Raw genomic sequence first — 24,124 nt, forward strand, 5'->3', positions numbered from 1 at the left:
GCATAAGAAAAGGCCTCCTTGAAGACACAATTGTTTTTGTTGTTGTTGTTTTCATGTGGCTTCTACTGAAGAAAAAAAGAAATGAAACTGATCTTTTCATCCTATTCCGGAATTACCTTTTCTTTCTAATTCAATTTTGAAATGGCTACATTTAATATAGTCAGTATTTAGAAGAGGTAGCTTAATCTTCAAGTCTGAAAAATGCATAGCTTAGCACTGGCTGAACTGTAAAACTTGGATGGCCCAGCAGACAATTGCACTGGGAGGTCTTATGATAACAAGCAAAAGCTGATCTTCTGTTCAGTGCAGTTACTTCGTATTAACTTTTAATACTGATGGAATGCGTAAAAAGAAAATAGCCTAAAGCGTACAAAAGCAATGTCAATAAAATATTATTTCTGTTATATTCCTCACCATAGAATTCTATTTTTTACAAAAATTCTTCCTGAAATCCCTGTGTTTTAAATCTTGTATATCCAAAGCACACATTTTTCCATTCAGGGCTATTTACCCCTTCTCCCAGTTTTTCACCAGTTCTATGAAATTTTAATAGGAGTCTCCATATGAAGATCTTAGTTTAATGATCTTGGAGGTCAAACAATATTAGTCTGTTGCCTTGAAACAGTGTTTTTTGTTTTTCGATTTTTTCTTGTTTGTTTTTGTTTGTTTGTGCTTTTTGTTTGTTTTGTTTTGTTTGTTTTGTTTTAAATATACAGCACCACTGGGATTGGTATTCTTTCCAGTGCTGCTAATTAAAATTGCATGTATTTTGAGAATACCCAGAAAAAGGTTCTATTAGCTGGGCTTATTAATTTACCATTAATCAAAGGCTAAAAAAAATCCTTAATTTATATTTATCAAGGCTTCAGATTAAGAAAAGATGGCAGTCATGTTTGCCGAAATTCTTGTTAATGCTTCCATCTTAAGTAAGCAGAGTAGAGTAAATGCCATATGGATGAAATCCAGTTTCTCCTCATTATTAGAGTTCTTGGCTGGTTATTATGTAAACAACGTAATAAATACACATAATATGAATCACCCTGGCTTAGTCATTTGGCCAGACAGTAAAAGGACTATAGTAGTTTATATAGTTCTCACAGCTGTTGCTAAGTGAATTGGCAAAATCATGGTGCTTAACCTCCAGCAGCCTGTCATACAGAATCACAGCAATAAAACTTTAACCTTACGCATGAAAACATAGTGTGTTGACTAGATTTTCTGCTGGGCTATCTGGCTGCAAGGAGGGAAGCTACAGCTGCAAGGTAATTACTTACATCTGATGAAAAATTTTGTAGCCCTCCACCTCTTCAAAGGAAGGCTCACTCCAAAAACAGCTGCTCATATCTGCCCTTGATCTTCCAGCTACCACAGGAGGTAGATATATCAAAGCAGCGACATTTTTGTTCCCCAGGCACGGCATCAGTTTTTTTCAAAGTCCACTGAGGTCAGTAGAAACACTAATTTTAAGCATTCAGCAGGCTTTAAACACATTTTTTATGAAAAATCTAATTAAGCTTATATACTTACCATAATGTAAAAGAGCCTCTGTTCATAATAATGAGTTATAATTAGGGTAGTTGCAATATTTAAATTATTATTTGGATTATTAGCTGGCAGTCAGGAGGAAAGGCAAGAGCAACAATTTTTGCTCTTTTTGCTTTTTTGCTCTTTTTGAGATTGTGGGACATCATTTTTTGTGTCTGAAAAAGACTTAGGGATTTTAGAATACTTGTGTGGACTAATCAAAGCAATCAGTAAATAAATTTGACTTCTAATATATACTCTCCCCAAAAAAATGAAAGTTAAAATTATTTATAAAACTTCTTGAAGAAGAAGAAATGTCAAAATCGGGTATACCAAAATTAAACAAAATGTTCAACTCTTTTTAACTTATGCCTCTCTGAAGAACAGCTTTGATAAACCATTTGCCAAAAAAAAAAAATGCTGAATCACTAAGAAATTTGCTGTTATATTTTAACAGACAACAATTTCTCCTCAAACCACCATGGATCATAGCATAAGAATTTCTGCTTTAATGAGCAAAGCAATGTCCACCTGAATGAGAGAAGGGACTGTCAAAGCAAGGGAAGGCTTTACATCTACATGGGCAGATACAGCAGAACTGAAATTCCCTTGCCTGAAAAAATATCACATATCTCAGATTGCACTTGTGGATTTCTCTCTTACATAGTTGTTTTCCAACACAGTTCTGTTCCTACTGTTGCAGAAACAAATCTCCTTTCCTTTTCTTTACCCGACAGCCTCTCTTGAGTAGGATATTCTTTACTCTTCTAGAGGATATAAGGGATTTACCTGAATGTTTCAGTCTTTCCTTCTTAATATAGGATATAGAGGCCACTTAGAAAATTGAAAGGAGAAATTCTTAGTTGTTTTAGTTTATTTAGCCCTTTGGTCTTTGTTCAGGGTGGCCTGATTCTGTGCAAAAATATGAAATCAAAGATAGACAACCTTGAGAGACATTTTTCCCACTCAGGAATATGTTCCCTGTATGTTGTTTGTGGTCTTACGATCCCTATGAATGGCCGAGTCCATTCCTCCTCACAATCCCCATCATAAATGACAGGGAAGAGCTGAAGCAGCGCAAAGGTCAGCTGAAGGTATGGTGAAGATACATTGTAATCCACCCAGTGGGAGAAAGAATGGTATTTTGTTTTTTATAACTCACATCAACAGTTGCAGAGTTTATTGCCAATGGTGAAACTCCAGGGCACAATAATGCTTGGCTGCACAGTTTTAAAACAGAAAGTGTGCCCGTGACGACAGCCCATGGCCAAACAGCCTGAAATTCCCTCACCAGCACTCACGGAAGGGAGGGGGTCCAATAACACAAGAGGATGGAAGCTGGCAAGGATAAGGACCAGCAGGAAGAAGAGCCTTTCCCCAAAACCGCTTCATTCCTCTGCAGATGGAAAAGGAAATACTCATGGCAGGGTGTGGAGCTGGGTAAGACAGCCCAGTCTGCTCCCTGCATAACAGCCAGTCCAACTAAGAAAAGGCGATGGGTGGTAGTAGGAGGAGACTCCCTTCTGAGAGGTACAGAGGCGCCCATCTGCCGACCTGATCCGCTCTTGAGGGAAGTCTGCTGCTTGCTGGGGGCTCTTGTCAAGGCCTAAGGACTATTATTTCCTGCTGCTGTTTTACACAGACACCAGATGATCAGACCAGTTATCCTTGGGGTACTCAGCCTCCAGACCTAGAGATCTGGGACGTGGGAGCAGAATACACCCCCCACAATTCAAGTGGAAACTGTTATAGACCTGCTGCTCCACCTGGACGGTCACAAGTCCATGGGGCCAAATGGGATCCACCCAACGGTGCTCAGGGAGCTGGCAGATGTGATTGTCAAGCTATTCTCCATCATCTATCAGCAGTCATGGTCAACCGAAGAGGTCCTAGATAACTGGAGAATTGCTACTGTGACACCCATCTATAAGAAGGGTCATAAGGAGGATCCAGGGCATTAAAGGCCTGTCAGACTGACCTCAGTGCCAGGGAAGATTATAAAACAGGATATCTTGAGTGCAATCACACAATATATGCAGGACAACCAGAAGATCAGGCCCAGCCAAAATGGGTTCATGAAAGGTAGGTCCTGCATGACCAACCTCATCTCCTTCTATGACCAGGTGACCCACCTGATGGATGAGGGAAAGCCTGTTGACATAGTCTGCCTAGATTTCAGCAAAGCCTTTGACACAGTCTGCCACAGTATTTTCCTGGAGAAGCTGGCAGCCCATGGCTTGGACAGGTATACTCTTTCCTGGGTTAAAAACTGGCTGGATGGCCGGGCCCAGACAGTAGTGGTGAACAGAGTGAAATCCAGCTGGCGACCTGTCACCAGTGGTGTTCTACAGGGGTGGTTGTTAGGGCTCATCCTCTTTAATATCTTTATTGATGATTTGGATTAGGGAATTGAGTGCACCCTCAGTAAGTTTGCAGATGACACCAAGCTGGGGGGAAGTGTCGATCTGCTGGAGGGTAGGAAGGCCCTGCAGAGGGACCTGGACAGGTTGGGTCCATGGGCAGAGGCCAATGGGAACAAAACCAGGTGCTCGGTCCTGCACTTTGACCACAACAACCCCATGCAATGCTTGGGGCAGAGTGGCTGGAAAGCTGTGCAGAGGAAAAGGATCTGGGGATGTTAATCAATCCTTACCTGAACATGAGCCTGTAGCGTGCCCAGGTGGACAAGAAGGCCAACAGCATCCTGGCTTGTATCAGGAATAGTGTAGCCAGCAGGATCAGGGAGGTGATCGTCCCCCTCTACTCTGCTCTGGTGAGGCCGCACCTCGAGTGCTGTGTTCAGCTTTGGGACCCTCAATATAAGAAAGACATCGAGGCCCTGGAGCGTGTACAGAGAAGGGCCACAAAGCTAGTGGAAGATCTGGAATACAAGTCCTGTGAGGAGCGGCTGAGGGAACTGGTGGGTTTTTTTTTGTTCGTTTGTTTGTTTTTTTGAGTCTGGAGAAGAGGAGGCTCAGGGGAGACCTTATTCTACCTGAAAGGAAGTTGTGGGGAGCTGGGGGTTGGCCTCTTCTCACAGTTAACTAGCAATAGGACAAGAGGGAATGGCCTCAAGTTGCACCAGGGAAGGTTCAGGTTGGAAATTTCGGGAAATTTCTTCTGCAAAAGAGTGTTCAGGTATTAGAATGGGTTGCCCAGGAGGGTGGTGGAGTCACTGTGCCTGGGGGTGTTTGAGGAAAGGTTGGATGTGGTACTTAGGAACATTGTTTAGTGGGTAATATTGCTGGTAAGTGGATTGTAAGAACAGATGATCTTGGAGGTCTTTTCCAATCTTTATGACTCTATGATGCATGCAGGAGCAGTCTGAGGAGTGTCAGGAGGGATTACAGAGCACTGGGAGCAGCTGTAAGGGACTCAGGAGTGCAGGCAGTCTTTTCATCAGTCCTGCCAGTCAAAGGGAAGGGGATTGAAAGGGCCAGTCTAATTTGAGGAACCTGGGCTGATGAGGGCTGATGGGGTCCACCTGTCAGAAAAGGGGAAGAAAAACGATGATGTCAGAAAAAGGTCCACAAAGATGATCATGGAGCTTGAGCTCTTCTCCTGTGAAGACACGCTGAGGGAGTTGGGCTTGTTCAGTCTGGAGAAGAGGAGGCTCCAGGGAGACCTTATAGCCGCCTTCCAATACCTAAAGGGGGCCTACAGGACAGCTGGAGAGAGACTCTTTGTCAGGGAGTGCAGTGATAGGACAAGAAGTAATGGCTTTAAACTAAAAGAGGGTAGGTTTACCTTAGATATAAGGGAGCAATTATTTATGCAGGGATTGGTCAGGCACTGGAACAGTCTGCCCAGAAGAGCTGTGGATGCTCCATCCCTAGAAGGTTCAAGGCAAGGTTTGATGGGGCTTTGAGCAGCCTGGTCTAGTGGAAGGTGTCTGTGCCCATGGCAGCAGGGTTGCAACTAGATAATCTTTAAATTCCCTTCCAAACATTCTATGATTCTCGGTGCATTTGAAATAAGGTGTGATTTAGAGTTTGGAAAGGATAATGATTTTGTGATGAGGTTTGGAGGTAAATTTGCCATGTTATAAATGTACTTAATATGACAAGAGATTATCTGAGTGCACTAATGTTTAAAGAACTGGGGAAACAAGCAGAATAACAATGAGTAAAGCCAAAATAATTATGGCATTATTTTCCCTTAAGTCATTTTTACAAAAAAAAAAAAAAAGTAATAAATAGCATTCACATTGAGATACCAGATCAGGTTGATAAACTTCTGCAGGCTTATGGTTTTTGGTTTTCCTTCGGAATCCCTGTTGTTCATGGTGGGAACAGGAGTCAAACCTACCTCCTGATTTCCTCATGTCCATCGTAAAAGTAAAAAGAAAAGCACAGACACACACAGTCATGCCTATATCTGTGTTAAACCTTGGGTTATGCTCATAAAAAAGTCTAAAATGTTTGTATACCTTTCACTGCTATTTCTCAGAGAAAAAGGATGCATTTACATGAACCTAATTTACTGTAGATGTAAATCTGGTAACAGCACTTGAGGCTAAAGAGTGATCTGAAGCTAGTAATAAAACTTTAAAATTATGTAATTAAAGCTACACTGAAGATATGAAATAAATATAGGCGTATATCTTCATGCATGCATTTAGATATTACGTCTATCATTGCCTATTACACATATGAGCTACCAAAATAAAATGTAAATGCTGTCTTGTTGCATAAGGGAGAGAATTAAATCTTTGTAGCTGGATTTAGTAGAGATGCATTGAAATCAATCTTTCTAAAAGACATTTTAAGGACATAAACAAGTGTTGTATATAGTCAGAGTAAAATTAAACACAAAAATGTATTGCCTCTGAGGCAGAACAAAATAGTTTCTTGCAGTGAACAATATTGCAGAGCCGCAGCATGGGTTTTGAATTCTATTTCAGTGAAGAAGTTCCATAAAGAAAAACACATTAATAAGCTTCTGTCTGTGATTATGGAAGTTTTGAAATTCTTGATTTTAGTGTGCTAAGTGAGGACTCTTTCTTTCTTCCTTTCTTTCTTCCTTCCTGTCTTCCTTCCTTCCTTCCTTTTTTCTTTCTCTTTTCTTTTTCTTTTTCTTTTTCTTTTTCTTTTTCTTTTTCTTTTTCTTTTTCTTTTTCTTTTTCTTTTTCTTTTTCTTTTTCTTTTTCTTTTTCTTTTTCTTTTTCTTTTTCTCTTTTTCTTTCTCTTTTTCTTTCTCTTTTTCTCTTTTTCTTTTTCTCTTTTTCTTTTTCTTTTTCTTTTTCTTTTTCTTTTTCTTTTTCTTTTTCTTTTTCTTTTTCTTTTTCTTTTTCTTTTTCTTTTTCTTTTTCTTTTTCTTTTTCTTTTTTTTTCTTTTTCTTTTTCTTTTTCTTTTTCTTTTTCTTTTTCTTTTTCTTTTTCTTTTTCTTTTTCTTTTTCTTTTTTTCTTTTTCTTCTTTTTCTTTTTTCCTTCCTTCCTTCCTTCCTTCCTTCCTTTCTTCCTTCCTTCCTTTCTCTCTCTCTATTTCTCTCTCTTTCTCTCTCTCTCTCCCTCTCTCTCTCTCTCTCTCTCTCTCTCTCCTGCCCATTGCATCAAACAATCCATATCTTTAGAGAACCAAATAGAGAAAGAAACATCATTTCTTTTTAATAGGTTTCCCATATGGGAAATCAGAATCTTTTAAGATGAGAGAATCTTAGTATGACAGCACAGAACTACAGTGTATTTTCATAAAACCTCGTAATCCTTTGTCCTTTATTTTATCTGTACATATACATGCCTGCTATAATCCTTGTTTCACCTGTGTACTGCCAGAAAATGAGACTTCCACTGAAAGAGGTAAGCAAGCATTTTCCCCCTCAGACTGGGGAGAACCGTTAGCAAATGGATGAACTCACATGTAGGTGAGTTATTCAGGAATAAGCATGGCCTCTGAGAGTTTACTGCCCCCATTTAGTCTTCTTGCAACAGGACATGGGAAACAGTCAAAACAGAATGCAATTTCATTATTGTAGCACCCAGATGGATGGCTTGAATACAGTATTTGTTTTGTTTGTTTCCTAATGGCAGTTTTTCTGGCTTTCAAGATAATGAGGAAGAGGAATTGTGATATCCAGAGAAAGAGCTGAATACACATAATCATCATGGAACTTCACACTGATAAATTATCTTGATACTTGACACAGCAGATGTTCTGCATTTAATTTAATATCTTCAAAACATCATGGATGCCACACTGCGCATTCTGTGATCCCTATAGGAAATTATTGCCATTTCCTTTTTTTTTTTTTTTTTTTCCTTTTAAAGAAAAAATCTTGGAAGAGTCTCTTGCTTTTATGCCCTTTTTAAAAATCACTGTTGGTCCTTTGAGTACAATGTCATTTTCAGTGTTCTTTCACTGGTGAAACCTTGAATTTTAATGTCTTCAAAGCATGTTAAAATGGATCCGACAAGGAGAATAAACGTTTTATAATCAAGCTTGTATTCCTTCCAAACAAAAAGAAATTGTTAGTCTTAATCTATACTGGGTTTTCTTTGTTTGTTTGTTTGAGTTTGTATTTTCAAGACATTTTTTCCATAGTCTCAGTTCTATTTGTATTTGGCTAGTTAAATGTTTTTCATCTACTTTCCTTCTGTGTGTTCTATATATTTCTCTTAGTAAGACTAATATTTGCCAGTGGAAAGAAAACTGCTGAACAGCAGTCTCCTTTATGCTGAACTAAATTAGGATGGTATTCACCTATGACCTCAACTTTGCTAAACTAACTAATGGTTGGAGGTGTTGACCTTTTATTTCTAAATATAGAAATAAAAATTCAGTGCAACTGTAGGGAACTGATTATAAAAAGAGAATGAAGAAGACATAAGTAGGGAAGAAGCACATTCTCTGTTTTCTTCCCCTTTCCTTTTACAGCTGAGTCAATTATAGACTCATTACACTATCTGTCTAATACTTAGCAGTCATGGGGAAGAACACAGACAAATTCCTATAGAAGATGATAGCAAAGTATTGTATAAATACTAATTACATTCAATAAGGTTACTGAAGGATCACCTTCTGGGACTTATGAGGCCCCTTGGCTTGATTTCCTAGTTTAGTTTTACTTGGTAAATGGTCAAAAGTCAAGGGAAAGGATTCAAGGTAGCTGTGACAGAAGGGGAACTACTTTAGAGACATCACTGTGGAAAGATATACTGAACTAGAGTTTTGAGGCATTCATACAGGACAGGAAAAGGCTGCTGCAGCAAAAGTGAAATGGACCAATTACTGGTAGGAATTTTAGAATCATTCAATCATAGAATCATTAGGGTTGGAAAAGCCCTCCAAGATCAACTCATCCAACCATCTCCATACTACCAACGTCACCCACTAAACCATATCCATAAGTACCAGATCCAACCTTTCCTTCAAAATCCCCGGGGATGGTGATGCCACCACACCCCTGGGCAACCCATTCCAATGCCTGACTACTCTTTCTGACAAGAAATGTCTCGTAATTTCCAACCTAAACCTCCAAGTGCAAGTTGAGGCCATTCCCTCTAGTCCAAATTATCTGCAAGAGGCCGACCCCCAGCTCCCCACAACTTCCTTTCAGGTAGTTGGAGAGAGCAATGAGGTCTCCCCTGAGCCTCCTCTTCTCCAGACTCAAAAAAACAAACAAACGAACAAAAAAAAACCCCACCAGTTCCCTCAGCCGCTCCTCACAGGACTTGTATTCCAGATCTTCCACTAGCTTTGTGGCCCTTCTCTGTACACGCTCCAGGGCCTCGATGTCTTTCTTATATTGAGGGTCCCAAAGCTGAACACAGCACTCGAGGTGCGGCCTCACCAGAGCAGAGTAGAGGGGGACGATCACCTCCCTGATCCTGCTGGCTACACTATTCCTGATACAAGCCAGGATGCTGTTGGCCTTCTTGTCCACCTGGGCACGCTACAGGCTCATGTTCAGGTAAGGATTGATTAACATCCCCAGATCCTTTTCCTCTGCACAGCTTTCCAGCCACTCTGCCCCAAGCATTGCATGGGGTTGTTGTGGTCAAAGTGCAGGACCGAGCACCTGGTTTTGTTCCCATTGGCCTCTGCCCATGGACCCAACCTGTCCAGGTCCCTCTGCAGGGCCTTCCTACCCTCCAGCAGATCGACACTTCCCCCCAGCTTGGTGTCATCTGCAAACTTACTGAGGGTGCACTCAATTCCCTAATCCAAATCATCAATAAAGATATTAAAGAGGATGAGCCCTAACAACCACCCCTGTAGAACACCACTGGTGACAGGTCGCCAGCTGGATTTCACTCTGTTCACCACTACTGTCTGGGCCCAGCCATCCAGCCAGTTTTTAACCCAGGAAAGAGTATACCTGTCCAAGCCATGGGCTGCCAGCTTCTCCAGGAAAATACTGTGGCAGACTGTGTCAAAGGCTTTGCTGAAATCTAGGCAGACTATGTCAACAGGCTTTCCCTCATCCATCAGGTGGGTCACCTGGTCATAGAATGAGATGAGGTTGGTCATGCAGGACCTACCTTTCATGAACCCATGCTGGCTAGTATTAGTACTTTGTGTGGCCATCATTCTTGCACTTCAGGAGCCTTATCATGGAAACTATTAACGAGTACATACTTTACTCCAGATGAATTAAAATATATTTTGAAAACTTTGAATGTTCTTAGAATGTTCAAATTATCATCATTCATTTGTATGTCTCCTACATGTATTCCTGGTTTAGTCTAAGGTTAGATGACTGTTTAAAAATATCACCCAGAGATCTGTCCTGAGGGAGGATGGTTATGAGTGTCAATGTGTGTGGGAGATATCTATCATGATTGTCACCACCAGTGGTTTTGGAATTCACCTCTGAACAAATACAGAATCCTAAAATGTTGAGAGAATGTTTTAAAAAGATATGTCCTGATCCTGGCAATGACAGAGATTTACAGCTCACCTCACTGTGCTGGAGTCTGGCCTGCATCTATCAAACACTATTGAACAGTATTCAGCACCTTCAGGAAGAAGATAATGCCTCTGGATCTGATCCAACTCCTGTAACAGGAACTGTGGCCTCTCCAACCCCCACAAAAAACACTGCAGCTGAACCAAGGAACCCACCCATGCCAGTATCAGTTACCCTTACACAGAAGCCAAAACAATGGATGCAAAAGTCAGCTTATCTAGTTAGGGAAGAAACTTCTACTAACGAGGGGCAAGAGGAAGAATTGGATGAGGCAGTCTACACTGAAGCAGGGCCATCATGGAAACAGGAGGAGGAAGAAGCAGAAATAAACAATGCTCACCCTATCCCTGGGTGAGCTGTGAGATATGTGAAAAAATTTCTTTTTTCAGGGACATCATGCTGAACAACAAAACTGGGGGGAGTTGGCCATGGGCAGTCACAGCCTCTGCTTGGGGACTGGGAGGGCATCGGTCAGTGGGTGGCAAGCAATTACATTGTGCATCACTTGTTTTGTATATTATTATTATTATTATCATCATTTTTATCATCTTCCTTTTCTGATTTTCTATCCTATTAAACCATCTTTAGTTCAACCTATGAGTTTAACCTTTTTTCTGATCCTCTCCCCCATTCCATGGAGGGGGAGTGAGAGAGCAGTTATGTGGTGCTCAGCTTCCTTCTGGGTTAAACCACAAGAGTAGGTAATGGTTTTCATAAATGAAGCAAAACATAACCATAGGAACAGATGATTTTGTTCTATTCAAAAGTCTTCCTTTTTCTAAGTTAGGACTCAATATTCACTTGGAGAAATATATATAAATATATATATCTTTTTTTTTTTAGTGAATTCAGGGGAAGCCAAGGGCAGATGAAAAATGAGTAGAACATTTGCAAACAAAATACATCACCATGCTCTGTGGACATAAAAAGCATATCTATCAGTTTGGCAATTCATTCCTTCCTAAGACTATTAATGACTTGAGCTAATGAGAAACGTAGAGTTCTATATATAGTAGTGATGTGCCTTCAGTTCTTCCTTTATGGCACTAATGAGGCATTTCTTAGCTGTTGAAGAGAAAAGATTTTAATTCTTCATTCTAAAATCATGGCTGGGATCTGTAGTTGCAGATCCCAAGCATCTGGTAGATCATTTGCTGACTTTCAGCAATGGATACTATCTGTCTTCTGGATCAAACCATCAGAATATCACAACACTTTATTTGGGGCTCTGATAAAAATAAAACTTGGAGGGTTGTAAATTTTTATTCAGTTGTACTACAAAATAGACTAAATGATATGCACATTTGCACAAAATCAGGACAGTCTCTAATCTTCTCCTTTAATTAATAGGTTCTTTTTTGTTGTTGTTGTAAGTTGTAAGGCATTAGTGTATTATATATTACTGTATATATAATAACTCCTGGAGTTATTCAGTAGCTTAAAATACATTGATTTTCTACAACATTTTTTCAGCTGTAAAAACACTGGTAGGAACAGTACATCTAATCATCATCTGAAAGCCCCATAAAACTATTTGAGTGCTCACTATTAAAAACCTACTGTGATGGGAAGCTACAGCAAATGAATTCTTTTCTCAACTTTTTCAATTTCAGTGTTGGGTCTCGTCCTCCTTTTTCTATCCAGTTCCAACTGGGAAGTATCAGTGTCAGAGGAAATGAGAGCTGCTATGTATTGAATAAAGATAACTGAAAACTGAATAGCTGGAGATTTCATCTTGAAAAAAATATTTTGGTCTTATTTTTAAGACCTTTGTATTATTATTACTTCCTCGGAAGCTCTTGGTGCTTGCTGAAATTGATCCTTTGGTAGTTATGCTTTGCAACACACAGCAATGGTGATGGTTTCCCACTTTCTGCTCACAGATCTAATATATCCTCCAACTGTCTCTGCCCTCATACTGAGATCCGGGATAGAAACCCGCTTCATCCCCAGACTGAGGAAAGACATTTCTCAAATCTGACACATTCTGCCTCAAAATTCAACTGCAAAAAATGGCTTTGATATTTTTTGTCTTTAGAAAATTAAGTATAAACTCCTCTGATATTTATTTTTGTCTATTCTTGGATTGCAATTTGAGGATGAAATTACATTGACATTGAATGACTGTGCTCTGAAAATACTCCCAACAGATTATTTCTCTATATACAGCTACATAAGTAATGTAAATCTTAATGTAAGAGTTGTTCATATGTGGGTTCATAATGTGATATATGGAGTAATAATTCGTGTCAAGAAGAGGGTTGATGTTAATAAAGAAGGGGGAGATGTGGGAGTGTGGCCATGGGGGTCGACAAGCCCCATGGTTGGTGATAACATCGGACTCTTAACGAAGAGGCCATCAGGAATGTAAAGAGTTTACAGGGAACAAAGAAGGGTGATTCAGGAGACGCCATGCTGTCTCGGCTTGCTTGTTCTCCGGCCGTTAAGGCATGGAAGTTGCTGGGGGTTCGCTGGTTGCCGGGCAAAGTTGTTCGACCAATGAAGAGTTAGTGGAAAAGGACTGCTGTGGGGCAAATAGTACAAGAAGGGAGCCTGTCCTCAATATGGAATGCAACACGATATGATGAAGTTCGGTCATCAATAAAGAAGTAGCAGTTACTGATCTTAACAGAACCCTGGTGTCCGTGTGGTCGTTACGCCACAAATGGCACCCGAACAGGGACATGAACAACAGGAACAGGGACAGGCTAACAGAACAGGGGCCAGGACAGGAACAGGGACATTGATCGCCTAATGAAGATAGGTTCGGCCAAACTCAGCAAACAGCTCTAAGGAGCTCGTATAGAAAGAAAGTCGCTGGAAATAGGCGCACCGGAGCTGGAAGGAAGCTCAAGCTGAGAGAAGCTGACCGGCGCACACAACTGCGCCTCGCTGGCCGAAGGTAAGCAGTTGCGTGCTATGGGGAATCATACGTCCTTAGAAACAAAGACTGTCCTGGTAACCTTAGAGCTTATTCCCTTTATTAACAATCAGATAGTTTATGACCCTGGAACATGGGACCAAAATGAGGTCAAGGTGTGGGTTGCGGTGGGATTGCTCGGCACCTGGCGAGCAGTCTCTGAGGCCTTAAAGAGCCGTGTGCGGCCACAATCAGAAACGTGTGGTTTGCCAGATAGTGAGGGAGCTGCGGGCTGGTCCACCGATCCTTCTGCTACACCATCGGCCCCCCACCGCTACTGCCGTCGCAGGCCTTTGCTGTTACGCCCCTGGTGACCTGGACGTTCCTTTTGATCCAGGCCCTATAGGCCCTGAAAAGGAGCCGGATATGTTTCCCTTCCATCCAGGAGGAACAGGACACATAAGGCCCGAAGGCCGAGTTGCTTAGCAACTTAAAGCGAGACATATTGTTCCCACGGCTAGCCCTGGAATTCTCCGGTGTTTGTAATCAAGAAAAGGAATGGAAAATGGAGACTGTTATATGATCTGAGAAAAATTAATGAAGTCGTGGAAGATATGGGAGCACTTCAACCAGGATTACCAACTCCAACTATGCTCCCCAGTCATGGACATTACTATTAATAGACTTAAAGGATTGTTAAACACTTGCCAGAATTCGGAAAACTTTGCCATGTTTATGTTTCAATTGATCCCTTTTCTGATTGTACATATGTATAGGCATACTTGGGTTTCTTATGAATATGTAAAAGCAATGTTCTATATATTTAGAAAGTTCGACGGCTGTGTGTGCGTGTTGGTAGAGCGTAGACTCCCTGCGCACCCAGCGCTGTTTACTTGCCTTTTATAAATACTACTAAATTCAGATTGAGGTGTATCTTCATTTATAACAATAATATATTGTAGCTTAGTAACCTTCTATTTTATAAGGCATAGGACAGCACAAACTTGATCAAATAGACAGAGCCTGAATTTCACCTCACTGAAATACACTGTGGATTATGCATTACTCTATGTAAAAATACTTTCATTATTTAGTTAAATGATCAAAATTCATTTTACCAAAACCTTGTCTTTAATCTATCAGAATGTTGTCACCAAAAACTGTAATTATCACTTTGGAATGTCATATCACAATATTGACCAACCTGGTTTTCCCACACAACCACTTACTTTACTGTTTTCTGCTTTTCCTCATTTAAAAGTTTTCTGTTGCATTAGCCCTCTGCCAGAGGCTGCCGATCACTACAGCAGCTTTCATTATCAAGTGTGTCAAAAGACTCATTACAAAAGAGGCAGAAGCAGCTCACACTCACAGACTGCAATCACCATGACAATAGGCAAAACTGCCTAGAGTAAGGTCACATTTCCATGGCTAACCACCCTGCTGGGAAAGATACTGCTTTGATTGTGAGTTAGTAGCTGGAGCTTGCTTTTCTATTCAGAAAAATGCTGAAACTGGTGGACTTGCCAGCTCTGAAATTGAGATAACTCTTGAGTGTGTGCATGCAGAAAAGGCAACATTCTGAATTTCAAAAAAGATTGTGTGTGTATATACATATATAAATACGTTTTCAACATAACTATCTCAGCACTATCTACTCTCATCTGCAGCAAAAAGCCAATTCTTAAACCTGTTTTATCTTCTCACTCACACCTGGATTGGACTTCTTTAAACTTTAAACTTTCATTATCTTGAATTTGAAGGAATGATCTCCCATTTTGAAACAGCAGGGTACTTAGGAGGAATAAACTGACTTATACAGAGACATTCCAGTTTCTATTAAACAAAATCCAGCTCTAATTGCTTTGTTTATATTATAAACATTTTAGATTAGTATGACATGTTCTTATGTGTTTGGGAGGAAAGGTAGGGAAATGTTATCACTTTGCATATACTTCCTTCCAAATTTTTAGAGTAAAGAGATACTCTATAGTTAAAATGATGTGGTGTACAAGAGAAACACGTGGTTCTTTACTCAAGTAGACACTTCCTAAAAGCTCATTCCTGTTTGACCAATATTTTTACTTTATAGACTGTTGTAGTAATGACATGAGACATGAGACTATTGTTGCAGTGAGAATAATCCTGTGTTCAAATATTATCAAAAATTATATCTTGTTCGTATATGTATTCAGCTTATATGTTTTCACCACAGCTGGAAAAATTGTATTTCATGCTTCTGAAAGCATTTTGTCAAATATCTACTTGCCAAGTTACCTGTTATTTTAGTAAAGACCAGTTTTCACTTATGAGATTTGACTAATAAATGAGAATTTTCAATAAACTAATAAACTTCATGCAATTCAGAATGTAGATTATAACCTTGCATTCATGCTCCTTTGAAAATAGGAATCCAAATACTCAGATTATGAAACTAGGAAAAGAAAAAATAAATTTAAAAAAAGGAAAAAAAAAAGTCACTCTTAGTTGATCTCTTTTAATAAAGACACAGTTAGTATAATTTCTCTCATACAATCATAGAATAGCCTGTGTTAGAAGTGAAAGGGACTTCAAGGATCATCTAGTTCCAACCCCCCTGCCATAGGCAGGGATGCCACCCACTAGACCAGTTTACTCAGGTCCTCATCTAACCTGGTCTTGAACACCTCCCAGCATGGGGCATCCACAGCCTCTCTGGGCAACCTGTTCCAGTGTCTCACCACCCTCTGAGTGAAAAAAATCCTTCTAAACTCCAATCTAAACCTCCCCTCTTTTAGGTTAAAACCATTCCCCCTTGTCGTATCGTTATCTACCCAACTAAAGAGTCCTTCTCTATCCTTTTTATAAGACCGCTTTAAGTATTGAAAGGCTGCGATGCGGTCATCCCAGAGCCTTCTCTTCTGTAGGCTGAACATTGCCAGCTCTTTCAGCCTGTCTTTATAGCAGAGGTGCTCCAGCCCCTTAATTATCTTTGTGGCCCTCCTCTGGACCCACTCTTAAGAGCTCCACATCCTTCTTGTGCTGGGGCCTCTAGACCGGGACTCAGTACTCCAAGTGGGGCCTCACCAGGACTGAGTAGAGGGGGACAATCACCTCCCTCAACCTGCTGACCACTGTTTTTTTAATGCAGCCCAGGATGCAGTTGGCCTTTTGGGCTACAAGCACGCACTGCCAACTTATTTCTCTCTCTTTTAGGTTTTTATTTATACTTTACATGCAACATTACAGTCTATAAAGGAGGCAAAATGATGTTTAATTCTGTTAACCTATTCAGGTGTACTTTCTGTCGATTAAGAAGTAGTTATAGAAGGAGCAGCAGTCAAGTAATTAAGAAGCAGGTGTACAATATGAAATGTCAAGCTTAAAAAATATTAATTTTGGTTTATTGTTGAATAATGGACATTTTTGCCTGCCAGTTCTCATCTTTTAATTTAGCTTATAAAATGCAATACCCTGTATCTGTCCCATCAGGGTGCTCTTATTATTTCATATTTTGTACAGGAAAGTTTTGTCTCATCATCTGTTCTGTTGTCTCATTCCAATTTTTCGCTACAACCGGTCTTTCATCAAAATCATTCCTGTAATATTTTGGCTTTGAACCAATTCTGTTCACCTTGTACTCCTGAAACAGCCTATATGTGATAATCTTTCTGAATTTCTGTTTCATTACCATCACTTATTCTTTTCAGCATGAGTGTATTCACAAGACAGATGACCATGTTAATTTGATGTAAATCTGCTAGTCTGGAAACTGTGATGTGGCATGGACAAATGACTCTATTGTTTCCACTCTTTACTGGGCAGAACTCATGTTTACTTCTGTATGGCCTTTGGCAACAACAACAAAAAAAAATGTTGTTCATGGGGTCTGGGGTCTATCTCTGATGTAAGTAATAATATAGAAGAAACATAAATAACACAATAGATTAATTGCAAGTATCTCCACAAATTAAGGAAGAGTCAGCATTCACAATCCTTAGGTTGAGAGGATAGTACCATAAAGACGAATTGTTTGCTTTATCATGTGACAATGATGAACAATTACAGCCAGTTCTTGGAAACTTGTTCCCAAGAAGTATATCACTGAGATGAACTCAGTAAATACACTGAAAAGAGGAACTAATTAGCAAATAAGTTGCATCCACTGAGATGAATGGGCATCAATCACACTGCAACTGTGGCAAATCCACGTCCAGCAGCCCTGCTCAGCTGTTAATATTTGGTTAGTGTGCTCCTGAGGTGTTCAATGAGCTGCTAGCTGTAGCCTGATGTAGAGGTAGCATGGCATTTGTATTGCAGGGCTTTAGTGTATTTAATTTACTCCCATTACTTTTGTTTTGTTTTGTTTTGTTTTTAAACAAACTGCAGTTCTGTGAATAATACTCAATCTAATGTTGATCCAAATCAGCCAGCTACGTAAATATGATTTAGATCCAAGTACCTTCCTGTTGAATGAGCTACATCACACAACTGAGCCTTTATATTGTACTTACACCATTATGATGACTTTGTGCCAGCTACTGCAGGATGGATGATACCTGATCAGTCAGACAATCTGTTGGCACAAAATTAATCCATCAAAATTTCTGAACAAATTTGAACCACTACAAGCTGGTTCAAATTGTGAATTTATAACATAATGTGAATTTATAACATAGCAATGCCTTCTGTCATGTGATCATGACATTTTTCTGTGATATTAAAGCCTTAGAATCCACTTACTATTTTGTCAAACAGCACTCAGTACCACTCAGTGGAGTTCACCCTTGCACAGCAGTGGCAACAAGTTGTGATGGAGGGAGGAGCTGATTGACAGCACACCATGAATGAAAAGGTAAAAACCAATGTTTCTGAAATGAATCGAGCATATGTCCACTTCTGGCTCCACCTCTGTCAAACATTATTCAACATGTGTAATTGATATGGTAGCTGAAGAGTAGCTTGATCGATAGTCCAGTATAAGTATTTCCCTTGCAACTCAATAGACTCTTCAAAAACTCACTTCCGCTCCTATTAAAATCTCATCCACCTCAATAGGAGCAGAAGCAAGCTTTGCATATTAAAGACATCCAGCTTGTTTTCCAGAGTGAAAAGGATATATGAGAAGGTGTTACAAACAGCCACCATGAACCACACAGTGGAATTAGAATAAAGAAGCATATCCCATGAAATACAGCAAAGTCTGCATGTGGGCAGGTAGATTTTTTTTTGTGGGGGAAGCATTTCTCTGCTGTTGAATTGTTTCTTGCTCTAAATTGTCATGCAATTTTCAGGTTGAGGTGATGAAATGTTTAAATTGGCAGTAAAATATTTTTTGTGCTTAGACAGGGAACAAGATAAAAGATGTTGATTCTGTAGGTCTTAGCTAACACAATTGCATGCTAACGACCCCAGAGATAAGGGAGTAAAAGACTGTATGCAGCAAGAACTGGCTTAACGGCTGAAGTCTGTCAAAGAAAGGAAAGGTCAGAAGTTTAGCAGCAAGGAAGACTTCTGGCTTTCATCAAAAGACCAGAGTACGCCGGACCACCACCCAAGCACTGCAGTACGTATGCAAATAGGGGCGGGAACCTATGTTAATGATTCTTCGGGGACTTGATGAATATGCAAGAGACTTACAGGAAATGAAACAAATATGTATATATCCCACTAAGATAAGCACACTGTCAGTAATCCTTGGTGTGTGTGTTAGGTGGAGCGATCCACCCCACAGCCGGCGCCATAATAAAGAATACCCGCTTAATAGCCTTGGTTATTGGCTTTTCACTGTGTCAGTGCAAAATCCCTGCTTTATTTCTATGAACGCTGTCAATGCCTGGTGACTCTACCATTGCTTTACATTCACAAAAGAACGAAATCCTGTCTCCTCCAAATACTGGCACCAGCATTTGCAACTGAATAAAACGTCTGCATTCTCTGCAATTAGCCATTGTCAGATTACATTTCCTAGAGTCCTACTCCTGAATGGAGTAGGAGTTTTTACTCCTGAAGGGTAAACCTCCTTTTTTCCAACCTGTAATCAACCTCTCATCTAAAGCAAAAATCTCCAACAGAGTCCACACCTATGCTTACACAGGACTTCTGATTTTACATTAAATGTCCCCAGTAGCCAGCTTACAATGCAAGACTAATTCTAAACAGGCAGTTCTTTTGTTTCTCATTGAAGTGCATCCATGGGTTTCAGGCTGTTTTCATTTAAGTTTTTAAATAAATAGTTTATTTGTGATTGACACAAAACTACTTCCCTCTTTATGAACGTATCAAAGTTAAAGATATTCCAGTGGCTTTGTTTCATTCAACTTAGGCAAAATCAGAAAACTTTAGAGGTGTTTCTAAACAGTTACATTGTAAATGTTTTCCTTTCTACTGTAAATAAAATAAAATAAAATAAATAAATAAAACCAGGATTTCAGAAGATTTCTAGGGTTCTTTTTCTTTCTTTCCTTCTTTGTTTTTTCTGCACTCTTTCAACTTGTTAAATAAACATCAAGGATTACATGCAGAGGCAGCATAAAAATACATTTTTCTGATACTGGCTATAATGCTTATGAAAAGTATCAGATGGATAGCCTGGAAAAATTATTTTTTAGCTATTCCTTAGAAAAAGTGTGGACCAGACTTTGTTGATGTGGATAATATCTGGCAGCAGCCAGTTATCTTCTGGACCTGGAGAATAAACCCTGCTTTTGGGGTAGTCATTTCGTCTACTTAGTCCTTCTGCTGAGATAGTTTGTGCAAGTGGCTGGGTAGTTAGTGGTGATGTGCTTATATAGGTATGTAAATTGTCTCATTACAGGCTGGTCAGGAAATGCCAATCAGATGATAAATTCTGTGTTATGATGCAGCCAGACAAGCTTCTGATTAGTACCCTTCCAACGGAAAACGTTTGTAGTCAGCAGTCACAAAGGTTACCAACATGTGAGCTTCAAATTTTTGAGGCTGAAAGACACAGTAACTAAAATAACTGAAAATCTGGATGAGATTCATTGTGATAATTTTGGTCTCCTGGAGTCTACTGAAATATTTTAAGGAGATACAAGCTGGAAAAAGTTGAAAACTGTTGCTCAGTCTCCACAGAAGATAATTGTCTGCACTTTAGGTGACTCATAAGTTCTTTTTTATCCCCAAAAGAGGAAACCTTTCATAAAATATTAAGTAATCCCCTTTTTCATCTGTCATCTACACTTGACAGTTGAACTACTGTGAAAATTCGTTTAAAAAAACATCTGTTCAAGTTCGCCCTCTATCTTCCCTTAGAATATGTGTGCAAAAATTCCCAGGGAAAAAAAAATAATAATAATAATAAAATCCCACTATTGGCACTAAAGTTAAAAAAAAAAAAAAAAAAAAAAGTAAATACATTCCCAAAGTCCTCATTTTTCCCTCGTGGAAAGACACAGATCTTTCAGTGGGAGAATTTTTACATTAAGACAATAACAATTGCCTTGCCTTTTATAGATCATTGATCACTCAAACTGCAATCAAGTAAAAGAAGATTCTCATCTTCATTCCACTGTTGGGTCTTCTCCCCCCTTCTCTTCCTGCTTCCCCCCCCCAAAAAAAATGTTACTTTAGAGATATCTTTGGTAGTCAGCCAGAGCTGAATGAGACCCCAGTATCTCCTGTACAACACTGAAAACTTTCAGTACATTAAACTTCTGCCAGAAATCAAACAAAGTCAAGACAGTATTTGAAATGTTGACTATAAAATATTAAACTGGTGTGAATTGAGTGGTATGATAGAGAAAAAGCCATTTTACTAAGGTGCTTTTTGGCAGGTAGAAAGTCAAAGACAAAAAGTTGGATCCCTCAATTGGGAGAATGTATTGGAGGTAAATTGAAGTCAGTGGGATTTGGTACACAGATCTGCAACACCTAAGGGGAAAAGGGCAACAAAAAGAAACTCATCCAATAGTTCTGTATTTTAACACAAGAATTTGTATTGTCATATGACTGTACAGGTTATTTTTCTAGAGAATGTGATAGTCACTTTAAATAAGTTTCTATTTAAGAAGGAGCACAATTCTGTAGTACAGGTGTAAGAGTATGTGGAAGGGAAGTTCCTGCTTTTTCAAGAGCATCTGGTCAATGACCTTTTTCAATGTGAAAAAGGTGTAATAAGAAAAGGTGGAAGCCACAAACAAGCACGCAGAAATACAGACGTGACCAAAACATGACATGGGATGCACTGAGGAGAACAAACCTGGTTAGTACCACTGACTGATGATGGTGTGGGGGAGTGTTTATTCCAGCAAGGATATCTAATCAGGGACTTTATGGACTAGGAAACTAAGCAAAAAAAGTGGGAAAACAAAAACAGAATATACAAAGACACAGACCTAATAAAAGAAGTATGGAGACAATGACAAGAAACAAACCTCCTACTCACACTAATTGATGGGTTATCAAGAAACTACTGGCACCACTTCCAGGAAGATCAGCCAGGACCCAGGGGACACATGAGCATGCATTTGCTTGTGAACCCTTGGAGTGTTATGGGAGTGCCTGCACCAGTGACCTGCCGTCCCTGCCAGCCCCAGAGGAGAAGGGGATGTGGCTGTCAGTACAGGTATAATGTGGGTCTTCTGCATGCATTCTTATGACAGCAGCACCATGTCTTTGGCAGTCTGCATGACTAGCTATATTAGTGTCCTGTATGTGTGTGTGCCTCTGGGATGTGCGCTCAGCTTTCCTACTGGTTGAACCTGCAAACAGGAAAGCAGCAGCTGTATGCCTCTGACTGGGCAGAGACCCTGGGTGCTAGGCTCACTGGGGGTCCTGGAACCAAGCAGCTGTAGCCAGCAACTGCGTATGGATAGAGTTGAGTCAAGTCGAGTTGGCTGGAGTAGAGTGGAATGGAACAGAACGGAACAGAACAGTTCATTTGGAAGAGGCCTACAAAGATCATCAAATCCAACCTACTGACAACTCCAGGCCTAAACAAAAGATAAAGCAGGCTATTTAGAGCACTATCTAAATGTGTCTTACACACTGACAGGCATGGGGCATCAACCACTTCTCTAGGAAGCACATTCCAGTGTTTGACCACCCTCATGGTAAAGAAACTTTTCCTAATACGCAGTCTGAACTGCCCCTGTTGCAGCTTTGTGCCATTCTTGTGCATCCTGTCATTGTTTACCAGGGAGAAGATATTGGCACCTCCCTCTCTGCTTCCTCTCCTCACAAAGTTGTAGAGACCTTATCCTAAGGTCACCGCTTACCCTTCTTTTCTCCAAACTAGAAAAACCCAGTATCCATGGCCTCCTCTCCTCATAGGACATGCCTTCCAGCCCTTTTTTACAGCTTTGTTGTGCTCCTCTGGATGTTTTCAAGTATCTTAATACCCTTTTTATATTTTAGAGCCCAGAACTCCAAAATATATGGCTGCCTATGCTGTGTTTAATACACCCCAAAATGTAGTTTGCCTTCTTGGCTGCCAGGGCACACTGCTGACTCCTGTTGACCCTACTCTTGACCAGGACCCCCAGAACTTTTTCTGCTGGGCTGCTCTCCAGCTACTCATCTCCTATTCTGTACCTGTGTCCAGCATTACCCCACCCAGGTGCATTTTCCTTTGTTGGACTAAATGTCACTGGTGATTGTCCAATGCTCCAGTATATCTAGATCCCTCTGCAAGGCCTCTCATCTCTACAGAGAGTAAACAGCACTTCCCAGCTTAGTATCATCAGCAAACTTCGTAAGGATGCACTCCACTCCTGCATCCAGATCATTCATTAAAATGTTGAACAGGACTGACCCTACAATTGAACCTTGGGGAACATTGCTAGTGACCATCCACCAGCCAGATGTAGCCCCTTTCACTACTACCACTTGAGGTCTAATGTTGAGCCAGTTCACCACCCAGTCTAGTGTGAACCCAGTCTAGTGTTTCACAGTTGGATAATTTGTCCAGAAGAATGCTGTTAGGGATGGTATCAAAGGCCTTACTGAAATCCAGAAAGATTACATCTGCTGCCTTCCCTTCATCCACTAAGTGTGTGACCTTATCACAGAAAGAATTGCTTAGTTCTTTAGCCAACTTTCAATAGCACACAGGATAATCTTCGCCCTAACTTTTCCAGGCACTGAGGTTAAATTAACAGGTCTGCAGTTTCCTGGGTCTTCTCTCATGCCCTTTTTGTAGACGGCATAACACTGCCTAGCTTCCAGTCAGCTGGGACTTCCCCAGACTCCCATTATCTTCGGTAAATTGTTGAGAGGGGTCCAGCTATAATGTCTGCTAACTCGCTCAGTACTCTGGGGGAAATCCCATCAAGCCCCATGGAATTATGAACATTCAGCTGATAAAAGTGGTCCCTTACAATTTCAGGGGCTAGAGATGGAAAAACACTGCTTCTCCAGTCATATTTTTCCAACTCTGAGGACTGGGCAGTCCAAGATACGTCATTAATATTAAAAAAAATAATTTTAAGGGGTATTAATACCCCTTAACTGCTGGAACAGGCAAAAGCTGTTGGACCTCGAATAATGCCCCAAACAATGTAACTAAGTACCTGAATATTAGCTTTATGGTAGTGCTTAGAAATTCCACAGTAGAATCTGTAAGCAAGAAGGGGATACTTCTGAGATAATAAAATATTTAGGACTATAGAAAAGATGTGAAAGGTATGAACAAACCAGAAAGCAGTGTTTTGATGAAAAATTCACCCTTTCAAGGAAGCAACACTGGTATTCACAACAGAGAACAGTTCCTCTTCTCTGTCTTTGCAGTATTTGGGAATGCTATTGTTTAATTAAAGCACAGTCCTAACCAATTTGGTTTTATGCTAAAGAGGAGAATACAGAACACATGTTAGATAACCATGGAGAA

The 24,124-nt window shown here is 40.1% G+C and overlaps 1 long non-coding RNA gene across 1 annotated transcript; it reads left to right on the plus strand.

Moving 5' to 3' along the window:
- Positions 1–12,924: 12,924 nt before the first annotated feature.
- On the plus strand, positions 12,925–15,500 carry LOC310903175. Its single transcript, XR_014587326.1, has 2 exons — positions 12,925–13,335; positions 13,691–15,500. It is a non-coding gene; the product is annotated as an uncharacterized lncRNA (long non-coding RNA).
- The last annotated feature ends 8,624 nt before the right edge of the window (positions 15,501–24,124 follow it).

The sequence above is a fragment of the Anser anser genome (assembly GCF_964211835.1).
Source record: "Anser anser genome assembly, chromosome: 8".
NCBI classification, from domain to species: Eukaryota; Metazoa; Chordata; class Aves; order Anseriformes; family Anatidae; genus Anser; species Anser anser.